This window comes from Pongo abelii, chromosome 3, assembly GCF_028885655.2.
Source record: "Pongo abelii isolate AG06213 chromosome 3, NHGRI_mPonAbe1-v2.0_pri, whole genome shotgun sequence".
NCBI lineage: Eukaryota > Metazoa > Chordata > Mammalia > Primates > Hominidae > Pongo > Pongo abelii.
The window spans coordinates 174064714-174079103 of record NC_071988.2 but is presented as its reverse complement, the minus strand read 5'-3'; positions in this window follow the sequence as shown (position 1 = coordinate 174079103).

Below are 14390 nucleotides of genomic sequence, written 5' to 3'. Positions count from 1 at the left end.
TTTCACCAAGGCCTTTGAGGCTATTTTCTTTAAGAAAATAGCCTTGATAAAGACTTTCGTTTTCAAAGAAGATGGTTTGGTTTAAGTTTCTTCCCTGCTTTAAAATGATGAGCCTACATCTCCTTGGAAAGTGCTTTGAGAGTCATCTAACAGGACACTTCCATTTGTTTTCTTTTTTTATTCAAGGGCTTTATCGTACGGCTCGCAGTCACCATCAGTACACCGTGCGGGCCCTGGGCTCCTCTCTGAGGTCCCCTGGGTTCCTCTGCTCTGTTTTCATGGTCTTTAAGCTTCCTCCTCTAGGATCTAGGAAATCTTTTTTCTTTGGGGAAGTGGGGACTAAGGTAGAAATGGCTGGTAAGACATAGGTCAAAGGAATAAATCTTTCATTGTGGAATTGCAGGCATGTGGGATAATTTGTGAGAGGAGGGAGTTTTATGACACTCCACCAGGCAGCCTACTTGGAAAGGTCAACCCCACCAGGAAAAAGATAGCATCATTCTTGAAAAACCCAGATGCTATTGTTTTGCCTGAGAGTCAGCCTACTCAACACTTCTTAAAAGTCAAGAATGTGAATGAATACATGGGATTCATTTGTTCGTTCATTCATTTATTCAACAGACACCAAAAATGAATAAGTAATAGCCCTTTATATCAGGGAACTCACAGACATATAAACAAATTATTGAAGGTCAGGGTAGTCATAAGAAGGATAATAGAGGGAGATTTAGAAAGCCAGGATTTCTGGCATAAAAGTGGAAGTATTCAATGAATTTACAGGCAATCAAAATTCAAGAAGACATTTATAGGCCCTAGGGCCTAGGTGAAACTGGCAGGGAAATATTTAACGGAGATAAATATATGATCCAGCCAAGGTATAAAAAGACCAATGGATAATACTTAATGGAGATAAATACAGGATCCAGCATAGGTGTAAAAATACCCATGGGATAATAACAAGATTGGAGATACCTCCATATGATGTGGTTGGCAAGGACATAGACTAGTGGGTCAGATCCAATCATGGCCCCGCCATTACTTCTTCTGTGACTGTGGAGAATTTTCTTCACTTCTCTGTGCTTCAGTGTCCTCATCTATAAAATGGAAGCAATAATAGGTCCTACCCAAAAGCATTGTTGGAAGGATTAAATGAAATGATACCTTTCAAGTTCTTAGAAAATTGCCTGGCAAAAACATCAGCACTCAGTAAGATCTAACAAGGATTATTATTACTCACAAAGGGTTCTTTTAGAAAAGAAAAAAGAAAGATCCCAGACTTTTAATTTATAGCTTGCCTAGCTGCAGTCAGCAGTTCTCTGATAAGCTCATTGGGTTGTATGCTGGTCTCCCAAAAGGGCAGGAGGCAGCATGCAACTCACTACTTTATACCCAGTATTCTGTCCAAAAGAAGAAAGTGTCATCCTGGGGTTTTCTATACGCAAGAAGAGAAAATCTGAATATGGTTGGACACCTACTTAAGCCATTAGGGAGGCAAATATCAATAGGGCCAGAGAGAAAACAGGCCCACTGTGCACTTCTGTGGTATGTGACCCTACAAGAAAGAACCTTTCCTGATAGTGAAAAGCTCTCAAAAATGAACTCAGTCTCTGCAACCACGACAGTCTCCGAGAAGGGAGGAAATTTGGAAGTATTTAAAGAAGCCAAAGTAGCTGTGATGGACTTAATGAGCTCAGGTTTCAAAAGACTTTTGCAGAGAAAAAACACACAACCAAGAATGATTACAAGAGGTATATCGGGAAGGTGAAAGTCTAAAATGAGCTGAGGCATGCAAAAAACTTCTAAAGACAACAAAAAGGACTTAATGACATTCCAGGCAAGAAGCTCAGGGAAGACAGCGGCAGATCTAGAGCTTGGACTTGATGGTGAAACTGTAGCTGGGCAGTCTGGAGAGGGCAGAACTCTGCAAGACTTCCTTTTGTCTGTTTTCTCCAACAGGGAGAATGGTAGAACAGAATGCAAAGAAAGAATGAGCACTGGCCAGTGACATGGAAGCCAGTGAGCTTTTTTCTTTTTGAGACAGAGTCTCACCCAGGCTGGAGTACAGTGGTGCGATCTTGGCTCACTGCAACCTCTCTCTCCTGGATTCAAGCAATTCTCCTGCTCCAGCCCGCCGAGTGGCTGTGATTACATGCACATGCCACCATGCCTGGCTAGTTTTTGTATTTTTAGTAGACGATAGGGTTTTGCCATGTTGGCCATGCTGGTCTCAAACTCCTGATCTTGTGATCCGCCCAGCTCAGCCTCCCAAAATGCTGGGATTACAGGCATGAGCCACCGTGCCCAGCCCGCCAGTGAGCTTTTAAGAAGCATGTGGCTGCTCTTAATGAGTTCAGATCTCTGGAATAAATTAATGATGTTGCAAGGTACTGAGGCAATTTGCAAATCAGATTCTCAGTCATTGCTTCTTGAAATTTAAAGAATCTTAGGGAAATTAAGATGTGCTGGAAAAAAAAAATGCCCATGAGCACATCTCACCATTTTTCGAGATGGAAAACAAGTTCATTTTACAGACTACACATAGTTAAGCATGTTGTCCAGCTTGCACAGGAATTGATCTTGGAAGGGTTAATTGTTGAGCCCTTTGTGGAGAATGTGGGGACCATGAGCACATGGCACAGGTTGACAAGGAACAGGTCGCACCAGGCTGCTCTCAATTCTTCTCTTTTTCTTCTTTCTTTTTCATTGGTGCTCTTGGGACCAGAGTCTTGAGAGGTCAACTGAATTGTGTGTTTGGATTCTTCCTTTCCTTCCTTCCTTCCTTCCTTCCTTCCTTCCATCCTTCCTTCATTCCTTCCTTTCTTCTCCTTTGTTTTTCTTTCTTTTCTTTTCTTTTTTATTTCTTTCTTTTCTTTCTTTCTTCACAGGGTCTTGCTCTGTTGCCCAGGCTGGAGTTCAGTGGCATGATTACAGCTCACTGTGCCTTAAACTTCTGGGCCCAAGCAATCCTCCAAACTCAGCCTCCCAAGAAGCTGATATTACAGGTATGTGCCACCATGCTTGGCTAATTTTTTGCTAATTTTTTTCTACTTGTAGAGACAGGGTCTCCTTATGTTGCCCAGGCTGGTCTTGAACTCCTAGGCTCAAGTGATCCTCCTGCCTCAGCCTCCCAGGGGTTACAGGCATGAGCCATCGTGCCCAGCCTTGTGTTTGGATTTCAACAAAGCATTTGATAGTTCTCTCAGGATGTTGTTGAAGGTAAGAAAAATAAAAATAGGCTGGTTCCCAAGTAATTAAAAAACTTGGGAACTGCTTGAGTGGCTGTACTTAATGGTTGTGATCATGGAAACTCTCAGCCCACAGGGGTGTTCCTAGTGGTGAAAAAAGCTTTTTTTCCACCTGGTCCAGTTCACATATTTTGTTGTTGTTGCTGTTCATGATTACTACTTATTACATGCCCACTACGTGTCAGATGAGATGTGATATATATGTATATAATATCATTTAATTGAATTTGTATAAAACTGTGGGATAGATATTATGTTATAGAAAGTTTAAATAACTTTCCTAAAGGTACACTGAGATGAAGGCAGAGACTGGGGATTTGAGCCCTAGAACCCAAAGTCATTGCTCTTTCCTTTATACCAAAGGCTCAAAAGCTGAAGTGGCGGGAGGAGTGGTGAACAAGGGATATAGATCATCAGGACCTAAAATGATATCATCAGGGGCATACACTGAATCCAAACAAGAAGCAATTTAACTGGGAAAATTTAACTTCCTGCCCCACAGTGTTCCCGTGTAAGTACAGGATGGAATAGACATGGTTTATTATGTGAACAAGACTTAGTTGACAGGAATCTGAATCTGAGACAATAGTGTTCCGTGGCAGCCAAAAAACAAAACAAAACAAAACTCCAACTAATTAGATTTTAGTCCACCTTGAGAGCATGGCACAGCTACAATGAGATTTGGACAAAGAAAACAGAAAAAGGTCTATGTCTGCTATTTGGGGCCATTAGTGTAATGTTGATGGATTAAAGAGAGAAGGCAGAATTCCTCACCCCAATTTTTTGTCTGTCTTTATTTTCAGAAAAACACTAGGACTACAAAACGTACACCAACTGCTGGCGAGAGAGAAATGTGGTGTTAGAGAATGCTGTTAGCTGCTATTTCCCAGAACTACTCTTCGATAGGGCTGTAGAGAGAGTTCCAGGGGAAAGCAACCAACAACCACATCATATGCAAACCAGGGAAGGAGCCAGGGGTTTTGGGCTGGGAGGAGAAGGCTTTAGAGGCCATCTCAACTGGTCTTCTCACACTGAAAGGGCCATCAAAAGTACAAGTCTGCTAATTCTCCAGAACACTGGCTTTCAAAGCTGCTTGGCTGTTACCTACAGTAAGAATTATATGTCATATCTCAATGCAGAATATGTGTAAACACCCATATGTAACTGAAATAAGCATTCCAGAAAATATTACTGACCCTCTGTGTTCAGTTTACTTTGATATTTTCTGTTCTGTTCTGTTCTATTCTATTCTATTCTATTCTATTCTATTCTATTCTATTCTATTCTATTCTATTCTCTTTCTCTTTTTTTTGAGACGGAGTCTCACTCTGTCCCCCAGGCTGGAGTGCCGTGGCCTGATCTCGACTCACTGCAAGCTCCACCTCCTGGGTTCATGCCATTCTCCCGCCTCAGCCTCCCTAGTAGCTGGGACTACAGGCACCTGCCACCACGCCCAGCTAATTTTTTTGTATTTTTAGTAGAGACAGGGTTTCTCCGTGTTAGCCAGGATGGTTTCAATCTCTTGACTTTGTGATCCGCCCGCCTTGGCCTCCCAAAGTGCTGGGATTACAGGCATGAGCCACTGCACCTGGCCCTCTATTCTATTCTTTCTATCCTATTCTATTCTTTTTCATTGAAAAAACAAAAAGCCCGTCAAGACTCATTCGATTCATTTTCTGACTTATTAATAGGTTGCAACTCATAGTTTAAAAATCACTGCCCTAAGGCCTAGAGCTAGGACCCACGGATGGAAGCTAGGAGGTGCCGGCTATTGCTTCAGGATCACAAAGAACTTCTATCCAGCAGAAAGGGCAAAAGATTGGATTGTTTTCCTCAGGAAGCAGTGAGTTATTGCTTCTTGAGTATTCCAGTGTAGGCCGAATGAAGGCATGATGAGAGCAGTGCAGGAAGGAGTCACATATCAAATGGGGACTGAATTAAATCATCCACAAGGTCCTTTTCATTCCTGAGACACGACGGTTGTATTAGTGGGATTGGCTGCTAAGGTGTTTCTCCCTTTTAGGCTATGCTGTCAAAAGCACAGTGTACATCTCTTCAGAAGTGAAGGCAGAGTTGCTCCCTGCCATTCAGACCACAAATCAGGCCACAAATGGAATATATATTTATTTATTTATTTATTTTAGAGACAGGGTCTTGCTATGTTGCACAGGCTGGACTTGAACTTCTGGGCTCAAGCAATCCTCCTGCCTCAGCCTAGAGGGACTGCAGGCATGCGCCACTGTACCTGGCTGGAGACATATTTTTGAAGTCATTCATTTATTTGTTTATCCAACAAACGTTCGTGGCATATCTAGCACAAGCCAAACACCAGGCTAGGCTGTGGGGACATAATATTGACACAGCCCATGTCTACTGAAGCTTACTGTTTGGTGAGGAAAAGACAATCATTCAACACATATTTTTTGGTGCCAACTATCTGCCGGCCGCTGCTTTCGAAGCTGGGCTTCTATCAGGGCATCCATGCAAAATCCACAAAATCCCTGCTCTCATGGAGTCTGCAGATTATATACAACAAGCACACAAATAATTAATCAATTCTGATTGTGGTAAGGACAGAGTACCTGGAGAGGGTAGCATCCTAGTGCAAGAGTCAGGGAAGTGTTCCTGAGGAAGTGGCATTGAGATGGCTGCCTGAAAGGTGAGTACTTCGGGGAGAGTGGGGTGGAAAGCAGGAAGGAACCTTTTCAGGCAGAGGAAAAAGCCAGCATCTGAGGACTGGAAGGAAAGTGAGGCTGGCTGGGGTTAGAAGGGGAGGGAAGGAATGGACCCCATAGGATCAGGAAGTGGGATTTGATCCTCAGAGCAAGGGGAAGCCATTAGAGGAATACACAGAGATAGAGAGAGATCTATGGATACAGAAAGGATGGATTTGAGAGATATGCAGGAGGCAGCATCAACATGACCTGGTGAAGGAGATGAGCTGGGGGAGGAGATAAGGATGTCCCCCTCCCTGTGTGTTCTGTCTTGAGCAGCTGATGGTGATGGTGATGCGGGCTGAGGAGAGAGAAGCAGTCCAGTTCAAGGAGATGCGGAGCAGAGGGGAAGGAGTGATGGGGTGGGAGGTTGGGGGGAAGATGAGGTCAGTCTGGGACATCTTTGCTCATGCAGCTTCCTTTAAATGCAGTCTCCTTAAAATATCACCATCCCACTTGTCTGCTGGGAAAACACCTGTCTGTCCTCTAACACTCCAACAGGTATGAAGCCTTTCTCAGCCCCACTCCTTACCAGACAGAAGTGGTCATGTCCCAGTTTTTATCCCTATTCTCTCCTTACCAGGTTCTGTTGCTGCCTCCACATCACATCATTGTATTTATTTGTTTGCCTGTAACAGTAACGATGCCCATTGAGCATTTACCGCGGCCAGGCATGGTTCCAGGCCCTTTACACATATCGCCTCATTTAATCCTTCCAACAGCCCTTTAAGGTCCATACTATGACTATCCCCATTTCACAGATAAGGGAAACTGAGGCATAGGCAGTTCAGATAACTTGCCTAGTGAACATGGCACTGCCAGTAAGGGTGGAGCTGGGATTCAAGTCCAGGTTGTCTGACTCCAGAGTGTGGGATCTTTAGCACTGTGTGCATCCTTTGTTTTCTACCAGATCGTAGACCCTTGAAGTTAGAAACCACTAAACATTATTAATACTACTCTTTTTTTTTTTACATCCCCAGGCCCCTGCATGACACTTGGACCTTACTAGGCCCTTAAAAAGGTTGTTAGGATGGGTAAATGACATAACATTATTAACACATTTGAAGAGGGATTAGGATTGCCTATAGAACTCTAAAATTAGGGGTTGTTCTGTAAATGGACAGATATTAAATATTTTAGGCTATGCAGGCCATATGGTCTCTGTTACAACTACTCAACCCTGCTGCTGTAATGCAAAAATAGACAGACAATATGAGAAGAAATAGGTGTAGCCGTGTTTCAATAAAACTTTATAGATACTACAATTTGAATTTTTTTTAAGACAGGGTCTTGCTCTGTTGTCCAGCCTGGAGTGCAGTGGTGCCATCTCAGCTCACTGCAGCCTCTGCCTCTTGGGTTCAGGCAATTCTCCTGCCTCAGCCTCCTGAGTTGCTGGGATCACAGGCCTGTGCCACCATGCCTAGCTAATTTTTGTATTTTTAGTAGAGATGAGGTTGTGCCATGTTGGCCAGGCTGGTCTCGAACTCAGCCTCAAATGATCCACCCACCTCGGCCTCCCAAAATGCTGGAATTACAGGCATGAGCCACTGAGCCTGGCTGAAATTTGAATTTTATATAGTTTTCATGACATGAAATATTCTTTTTAAAATGTAAAATGTTTTCACATTATAAAAATGTAAAACTATTCTAGAATATAAAAACCATTCTTAGTTTATAGACTGTATAAAAACAGCCTTCAGAGTGGATCTGGCCCATGGGCCGACGTTTGCAGACCCCTGCTCTAGATAGCAGGCCTGGAGCCAGTGAGGGGAAGTGGCTTTTGGTTGTTAGAAGCATCAGCTGGAGAGAGAGGCCCACAAGTAGGAAGGGCTGCCGGGTGCCCTGGGAAGCTGCTCTCACCAGAGATTTCAAAGCCAGGGGGCCTGGGGAATATCTGTGGTGATGCAGAAGGGATTCCTGCTGGAGGGGTGGGGACAGGGGTGAGATACAAGGTGACCTTGAGGTAAAGTCTTTTCCTCTACTTTATAAGATTCCATGTGGCAGCTTCCTGGGCTTTAGAATAAAACCATAAGAGCTGAACTGATTGGAGGGAAGGTCGTTCAGAATTAGTAAAAAGTCTGAGTTATAAAACGGTTTATAAGAAATGATGCTTCACTGCATTCAAGGACATTCAGCAATCAAACGAACACTTAACAAAGGGCTGTCAATAACCCATTTGAATTGCACTTTGTATTTTTCAAAGTGCTTTCCAGTACATTATCTCCATTGATCCACCCAGGCACCCTAGGAGACAGGCAACTCCATTTACAGGTGAGGTCAGGATGCACCCTGCCTGGGACAGCTCAGAACCAGGTCTGTGCTGTTCCCTGCAGCCCCCATTGACCTGCTGAGGGCTAGAGAAAAATGAACTTTATATTTTATATCAAGGGGATGTTACAGAGTTTTAAGAATCTCATTTATATTTGTATGAAGAATAAACATTCCTGACTGAAGCTTATTTTTAATCCCTGAGAATCTGCTAGAAACATGGCCACACACCCAGATTAGCATATTGAATTTGAGAAACCATATTAATTTAAACAGAGCAAGAGTTCACTGAAAACTGACAAGCTAGAATACTGGTTTTGACCCTGCTCCCTCCCAGCAGGATGAAAAAGGGGTTTCTGCTGCGTTACTTCGCATGGGCGGGGGAATTTGGCATAAAGGTAAATGCCAGTCCTTCCCAGGTCTGAAGGATCAGAAATACATTTTGAATTAGAAACGTTTCTCAGAATCTAAAACTCATCCTGGTAAATTTGTAGTTTAGAGAAATCAGAGAGAGCGACTCTGACACAGGAGGAAATCGAATCCAATTGCCTTGAGGTGGTTTCCTTCCTCCGAATTGGAGAAAGTGTGACTTGGGGAAACAGGAGACACAGCCAGCCAGCGTGCCCTGGTGATGTGGGGGAGAAACCTCCCCCTCCCCAACTTGGGACTCAGCATTTCCCTGCCAAATTGGGCTTTGGCACAGCTATGGACGCCTTGGCAAACTTTTTCGTTTCCCAAGAGCAACTTCCTGGTTCTTAATTAGGCCTTTTATTCCTAGATGTCTATATTTAACTGTGCTCCGTAAACGCTAACCTCTTTTGGATACTGCCAAGAACTTCAGGGAGGAGACAGTGGAGTCTAGACGGGGCAATTATTCGGATAACTAAGCCCCCAAATCTTATTCTTAAAGACCCTACGAGGAAATCTTCAGTTATGGAGTGATGCCTTCCTGAATTAATTAAGTAACTACTCCACGCCTTCTCTTACTTTGCCCAGGGAGACAGAAAGCAAACACTTAACCCATGGGAGGATACGGGCCAGCGCTGTAAGGGTTTCCCCCACGAACTTGGCAGGAAAGAGGATGGAGGGGAAACAATGGACTGAAAAAGAGGCCTAGAGAAAGGCCCTCGACTGTGCACAAGGAAACTGCAAGACTGTTCATTCTGCCCGTTTGTAGAAAAGAACTAAAAACAACCGAAATGCTCTCACAGGAGAAATGGATCAATAAATTGTGGTACATTCCTACAGTGGAATACAATTTAGCAGTGAGAAAGTGAACGAGTTACTTATATCGATGAGGATAAATCTTAAAAACATATTGCTGAGCTTAAGGAAGCAAGTTTCACAGGATACCTGTAATATGAAAACATTCGTAAAAATTTAAAACATGATGATGAATATACTGTATAGTGTTTATGGATGACATATATATAGCGTAAGCATTTAAAAATTCATGGCAATTAAAAAAACTCAACGTATCGTCTTCTTTTTCTTTTTAAAGGAAAGAAAGAAAATGCATGCTCAGGCCATACCCTAAGTTCAGGGGAATGGTTACCTCTTAGGAGGGAAGCAAGGGAGTGAATCTGAGGAGGCCTGACTGTGTTGGGCTAACTGTAATGTTTAATTTTTTAAAGCTGGGTGGCAAGTTACTCATGCTATTGTCAGAGATCCTTTTAGTATACCTGAAATAGTTCATTAAAAAGTGAAAGGGGGCTAGAGGAGAGCTAGGCTGCTGTTTTTTCCATGGGATCAGTTGGCCCTTTCAGGGAAGCAAGAATGTTTATGGGACAGCACTGACGGAGAGTTCAAAAAACAAGACTCCAGAACCAGTTCTGCATCTCTTAGGATCCAAGTGATCATCAGTGAGCTGTTCCCTTTCCTGGGTCTCAGGTCCCTGGTCTGTAATGGCAGGGCTTCCGGGCTCTCTCCTGGAGTCCAGCTGCCTTTGTTTCTGGAAGTCATCCTAGGAAGGCAGCCTTGCTGGGGGGTTGGCCCCTGCTGTTGGGAGCACCGTGGTGATGGTGAGTTAGCCAAGCAGCAGACCCTACTGCTCATGGGGCAGCATGGGGGAGGGGGCTTATAATTACCGAGCTGGGTTAAAAATTTGCTTATGTGACCCTTGGAGCCTTGCAAAATGAGCCTGGGAAATAATTACATGGAACAAGAGAGCTTCTTATTTTAAAACTTTCATTATGGAAAATTTTGAACATACATAAAATTAGATACTATTACTCCTATTTTAAAAAATATCCTTCATCCAGCTCCAACAGCCATTAACCCATGGTCACTTGCGCCCCATCTATTTGCCAATTCACTCCCCCGATTTCTCTTATTTTGAAGCAAGTGTCAGACAAAAGACCATATTTTAGTCAAGGGTTCTCTGGAGAAACAGAACTCTCTCTCTCTATCTATCTATCTATCTATCTATCTATCTATCTATCTATCTATCATCTATCTGGATTTATTTTGAGGAATTGGATTATGCCAGTTGTAGAGGCTAGTAATTTGGGTAAGAGTTTTCATTGCTGTCTTGAGTCTGAATTCCGCAGGTTGGAAACTCGGGTGGAGTTTCTATGTTGCAGCCTTAAGGCAGAATTTCTTCTTCTAGAGACAACAGTCTTTGGTCTTAAGGCCTTCAACTGATTGGATGAGGCCTGTCTACACTATGAAGGGTATATACTTTAGTCAAAGTCTACTTAGTTAAATGTTCATCTGTATTAGTCTGTTTTCATGCTGCTGATAAAGCTGTACCTGAGACTGGGAATATCAAGAGGTTTAATTGGACTTACGGTTCTACATGGCTGGGGAGGCCTCAGAGTTATGGCAGGAGGGGAAAGGCATTTCTAACAGGGCGGTGGCAAGAGAAAATAAGAAGCAAAAGCGGAAGCCCCTGATAAGCCCATGAGATCTCATGAAACTTATTTACTACCACAAAGACAGTATGGGGGAAACTGCCCCCATGATTTAAATTATCTTCCACAAGGTCCCTCCAACAACACATGGGAATTATGGGAATACAATTCAAAATGAAATTTAAGTGGGGCCACAGAGCCAAACCACATCATAATCACATCTAAAAAAATACCTTCACAGAAACATGTAGACTGGTGTTTGACTAAACAACTGGGCACCATGGCCTTGCCAAGTTGACACATAAAATTAACCATCACAGACCATGTTTTTAGTAAATATTTCAGTATGTGTATCTAAATAGGACTCTTTTTAAAAAACAACTATAATATTATCACACTTACAAAATTAACAATTATACTTAATATCACCAGATGTCAAATTAAACTAATGCTGAACTCCAATTTGTCTCATAAATGTCATAACTTTCATTTAATAATTTGTTTAATGTTATTTAGGGTTCCAAATAAGGTCCATAGCTTGTGATTAAATTTGTGTTCTATATCTCTTAATCTGCAGGTTCTCCCAACATTTCTCTTCCTTGAAATTGATTTTTAAAAATATTATTTGTCCTACAGAAGCACTCACAGTCTAGGTTTTGCATGGGGAAAACTCAGAAAAAAAATGGGGAAAAAATGCTTGTTGCATTCCCTTAGTGTCATTTATCAAGTTCCTCTGTCCTCTGTGTTTTCTCTAAACTGATAGTTAAATTTAGAGGCTCACCCAGGCATTTAAGAGATGCTTATTTGCATGATTTTAAAGGCCCACTGAAGGATTCCTTCTTATCCCATCCTGCAAACAAACAAACAAAACAAAAGCAACATGCCTCCCTTATTAGATTGCTGAGGACTAAAATTGCTCTGCTAGAATAATTTTGTTTTAATCCCCAGTTCACATGCAAATAGTCCTAGAAAAGGAAAAACTTATTAGATATTCTTGAATATAAATGTTTTGTAGGGGAGAAGAAATCATATCTTTTCCTCAACAATTGCAAGTCTCATGGCTGACACCCCTATAATAATAGGCAGAGTAACAAGAGAAAAGCATAACAAGTTTATTTAACTAAAGTTTTACATGACAGGAAGCCTTTGAAAATGAAGACTCAAAGACCCAGGGAAAACTGTGTGTTTTTTATGCTAAGTCTGTGGAAAGAAGTAGATAGTTGTGGGGAAATAGTTGATTGGACAAAAAGGGTGTGATCTGACAGTAATGAGCAGCGGGTAGAGCTCAGTAGGGCCTGTTTGTTGTGATTCTTTTCTGTGTCTCTGTAAGACATCCCTTTTCCTGGGAACAGGACAGAACACCTATTGTGTGAGGGTCTTATGACCTACGTTCAGGAGGGGTAGGACAGAGAATTCTTCTATGGAAAGCTGCCCCACAGAAAGGCAGGAGAAGGTCAGAGAGTGACTTCTAAGGTGCTATATATTGGGGTAACATGTCCTGCACCCTGTTGGCCTCTATGAAATTCCTTTCTGAGTCCCTCTCTGAAAGTGGTGGAAGAGAGAGAAATGGTGGCGAGGGAGAAGAGTGCATGGGCAGTGGGTGGCTGCTTCGTGGGAAGGGAGAGATAGGGTCACTACAGAAAGAAGAGAGTCAGTTGAGATGGAACTCATCCTGAAAGCCCCGGTAGCCACGGAGCATCTGCTAGCTCTGGACACTATATTCGGTGATTTCAAGCAATTATTTCATTAAAATCTTATAACAACCCCGGGAAGTGAGTATAATTTGCAGCCATTTTAAAGATTAAAACACTGAGGTTCAACCAGGCCTGGTAACTGGTTAACAGACATGTGGTTAGTAAGTGGCAGCTCCAAGGCTCCCCCCCCACATCTCTCGCTCCTGTGTTCCTTCTCTTTCCATTAACCCATGGCTGCTATGCTAATCCACCTCGCTCTGTTACTCCCAGCTTTGGTGGGGCTTGACCGGAAGACTCTACCACATGGGTGGTTTCCAGATGCCAGGCTAGCCTGTTCCTGATCACATTCTGGGCTTATACCCAGAATCAGACCATCTCAGGGATTTGCCCAGTGGCCTCTTGAGTAATGTCTTTTTTGTTTTCTTTTTAAATTTTTCCTTGCCCTTTTCTAGGGAAGAAGATGGTAATACTATGTCTGGAAATTCAGTCTGCTGATTAGACAGAAAAATTGCTTCTGACTTCTTTTGTGCTACCATGAGTCAGTAGCATTTTAAAAAGAAATTTTATTCATTTATTGCACAGATGAAAATGTAAGGCTAACAGAAATTTTAAAAAACAAACAAAAAACAAAGAATTAAAGAAGAACGAGCTATCTCCCAGAAATTCCACCATCCCAACAAAATCTGCTGTTTCCATTATTTGGTGTCCTCATCAGCCTCTTGCTGGACGCCTATGCAATCGCTCCGGTTCCATTCGGTTCGTCTCGGTGCCTACGGAACAGTCCGAGGAAGCTGGGAGAGACGCGGATCTTTTTCTGCCCTCCTCCGATTCACAGCCATTTTGAAGTTGCTCAATTGGAAGCATTTACCTCCAAGACTGCATCCCGGGAGCCAAGGAGAGGGGCCACCAGCAGAGCCTTATTAACTTATACTTTCATCATTTTCTTCTGCTGGTCTTTTTGAGAGCACAGCCATGAACCTTGGTAGGGTAGGTCTTTCTTTTAACACCAGAAGGGGAGGATCAAAACTAGCAAAGGTAATTGAGAAAGAAGAAGGAGAAAGAAACCAACTGTAACGTACAAGCAGTTCTGATCTTTCTTAGTATTGAGATCACACGCAGCTGCAATCCTCTCTCCTTCCTACCCCTGGGTGACTCAAACCTCATTATTTAGAAAAATGTATTTTGTAGGCAATTTCAACAGCTAGGACAAGTTCTAAGACAAAGGAAGTACGTGAAACTAGTTGAACCGTGGACGATTGTGCCCTGTTTATTCGTATCTGTTCAATGCATACGTGAGTTGGGCCACTGCTTACCTTAAGCAGTCTTGTCAGTATTTAGAGAGTTGAGTTATATGAAGCACAATCGCTTGCTTTTGCCTGCTAAGAGGAAGGTGAAGTGCATTTACTATCGTTATCTGTTTGCAATAAAACCTTTGAGACATTCTTAGAGAAAAATGCAACATGAGAAAAAGTTAAGTTTTTTAGAAAGAAGTCATTTGTCTTTAGCCAAATTCATCTGGGTACGATATGGGTTGCTGCAGACATAAAACTGTCTGGAGTCTGGCTTCAGGGCTTAGAATTATAAAATATTCATGGCATATAATTTTGCATAATTTGT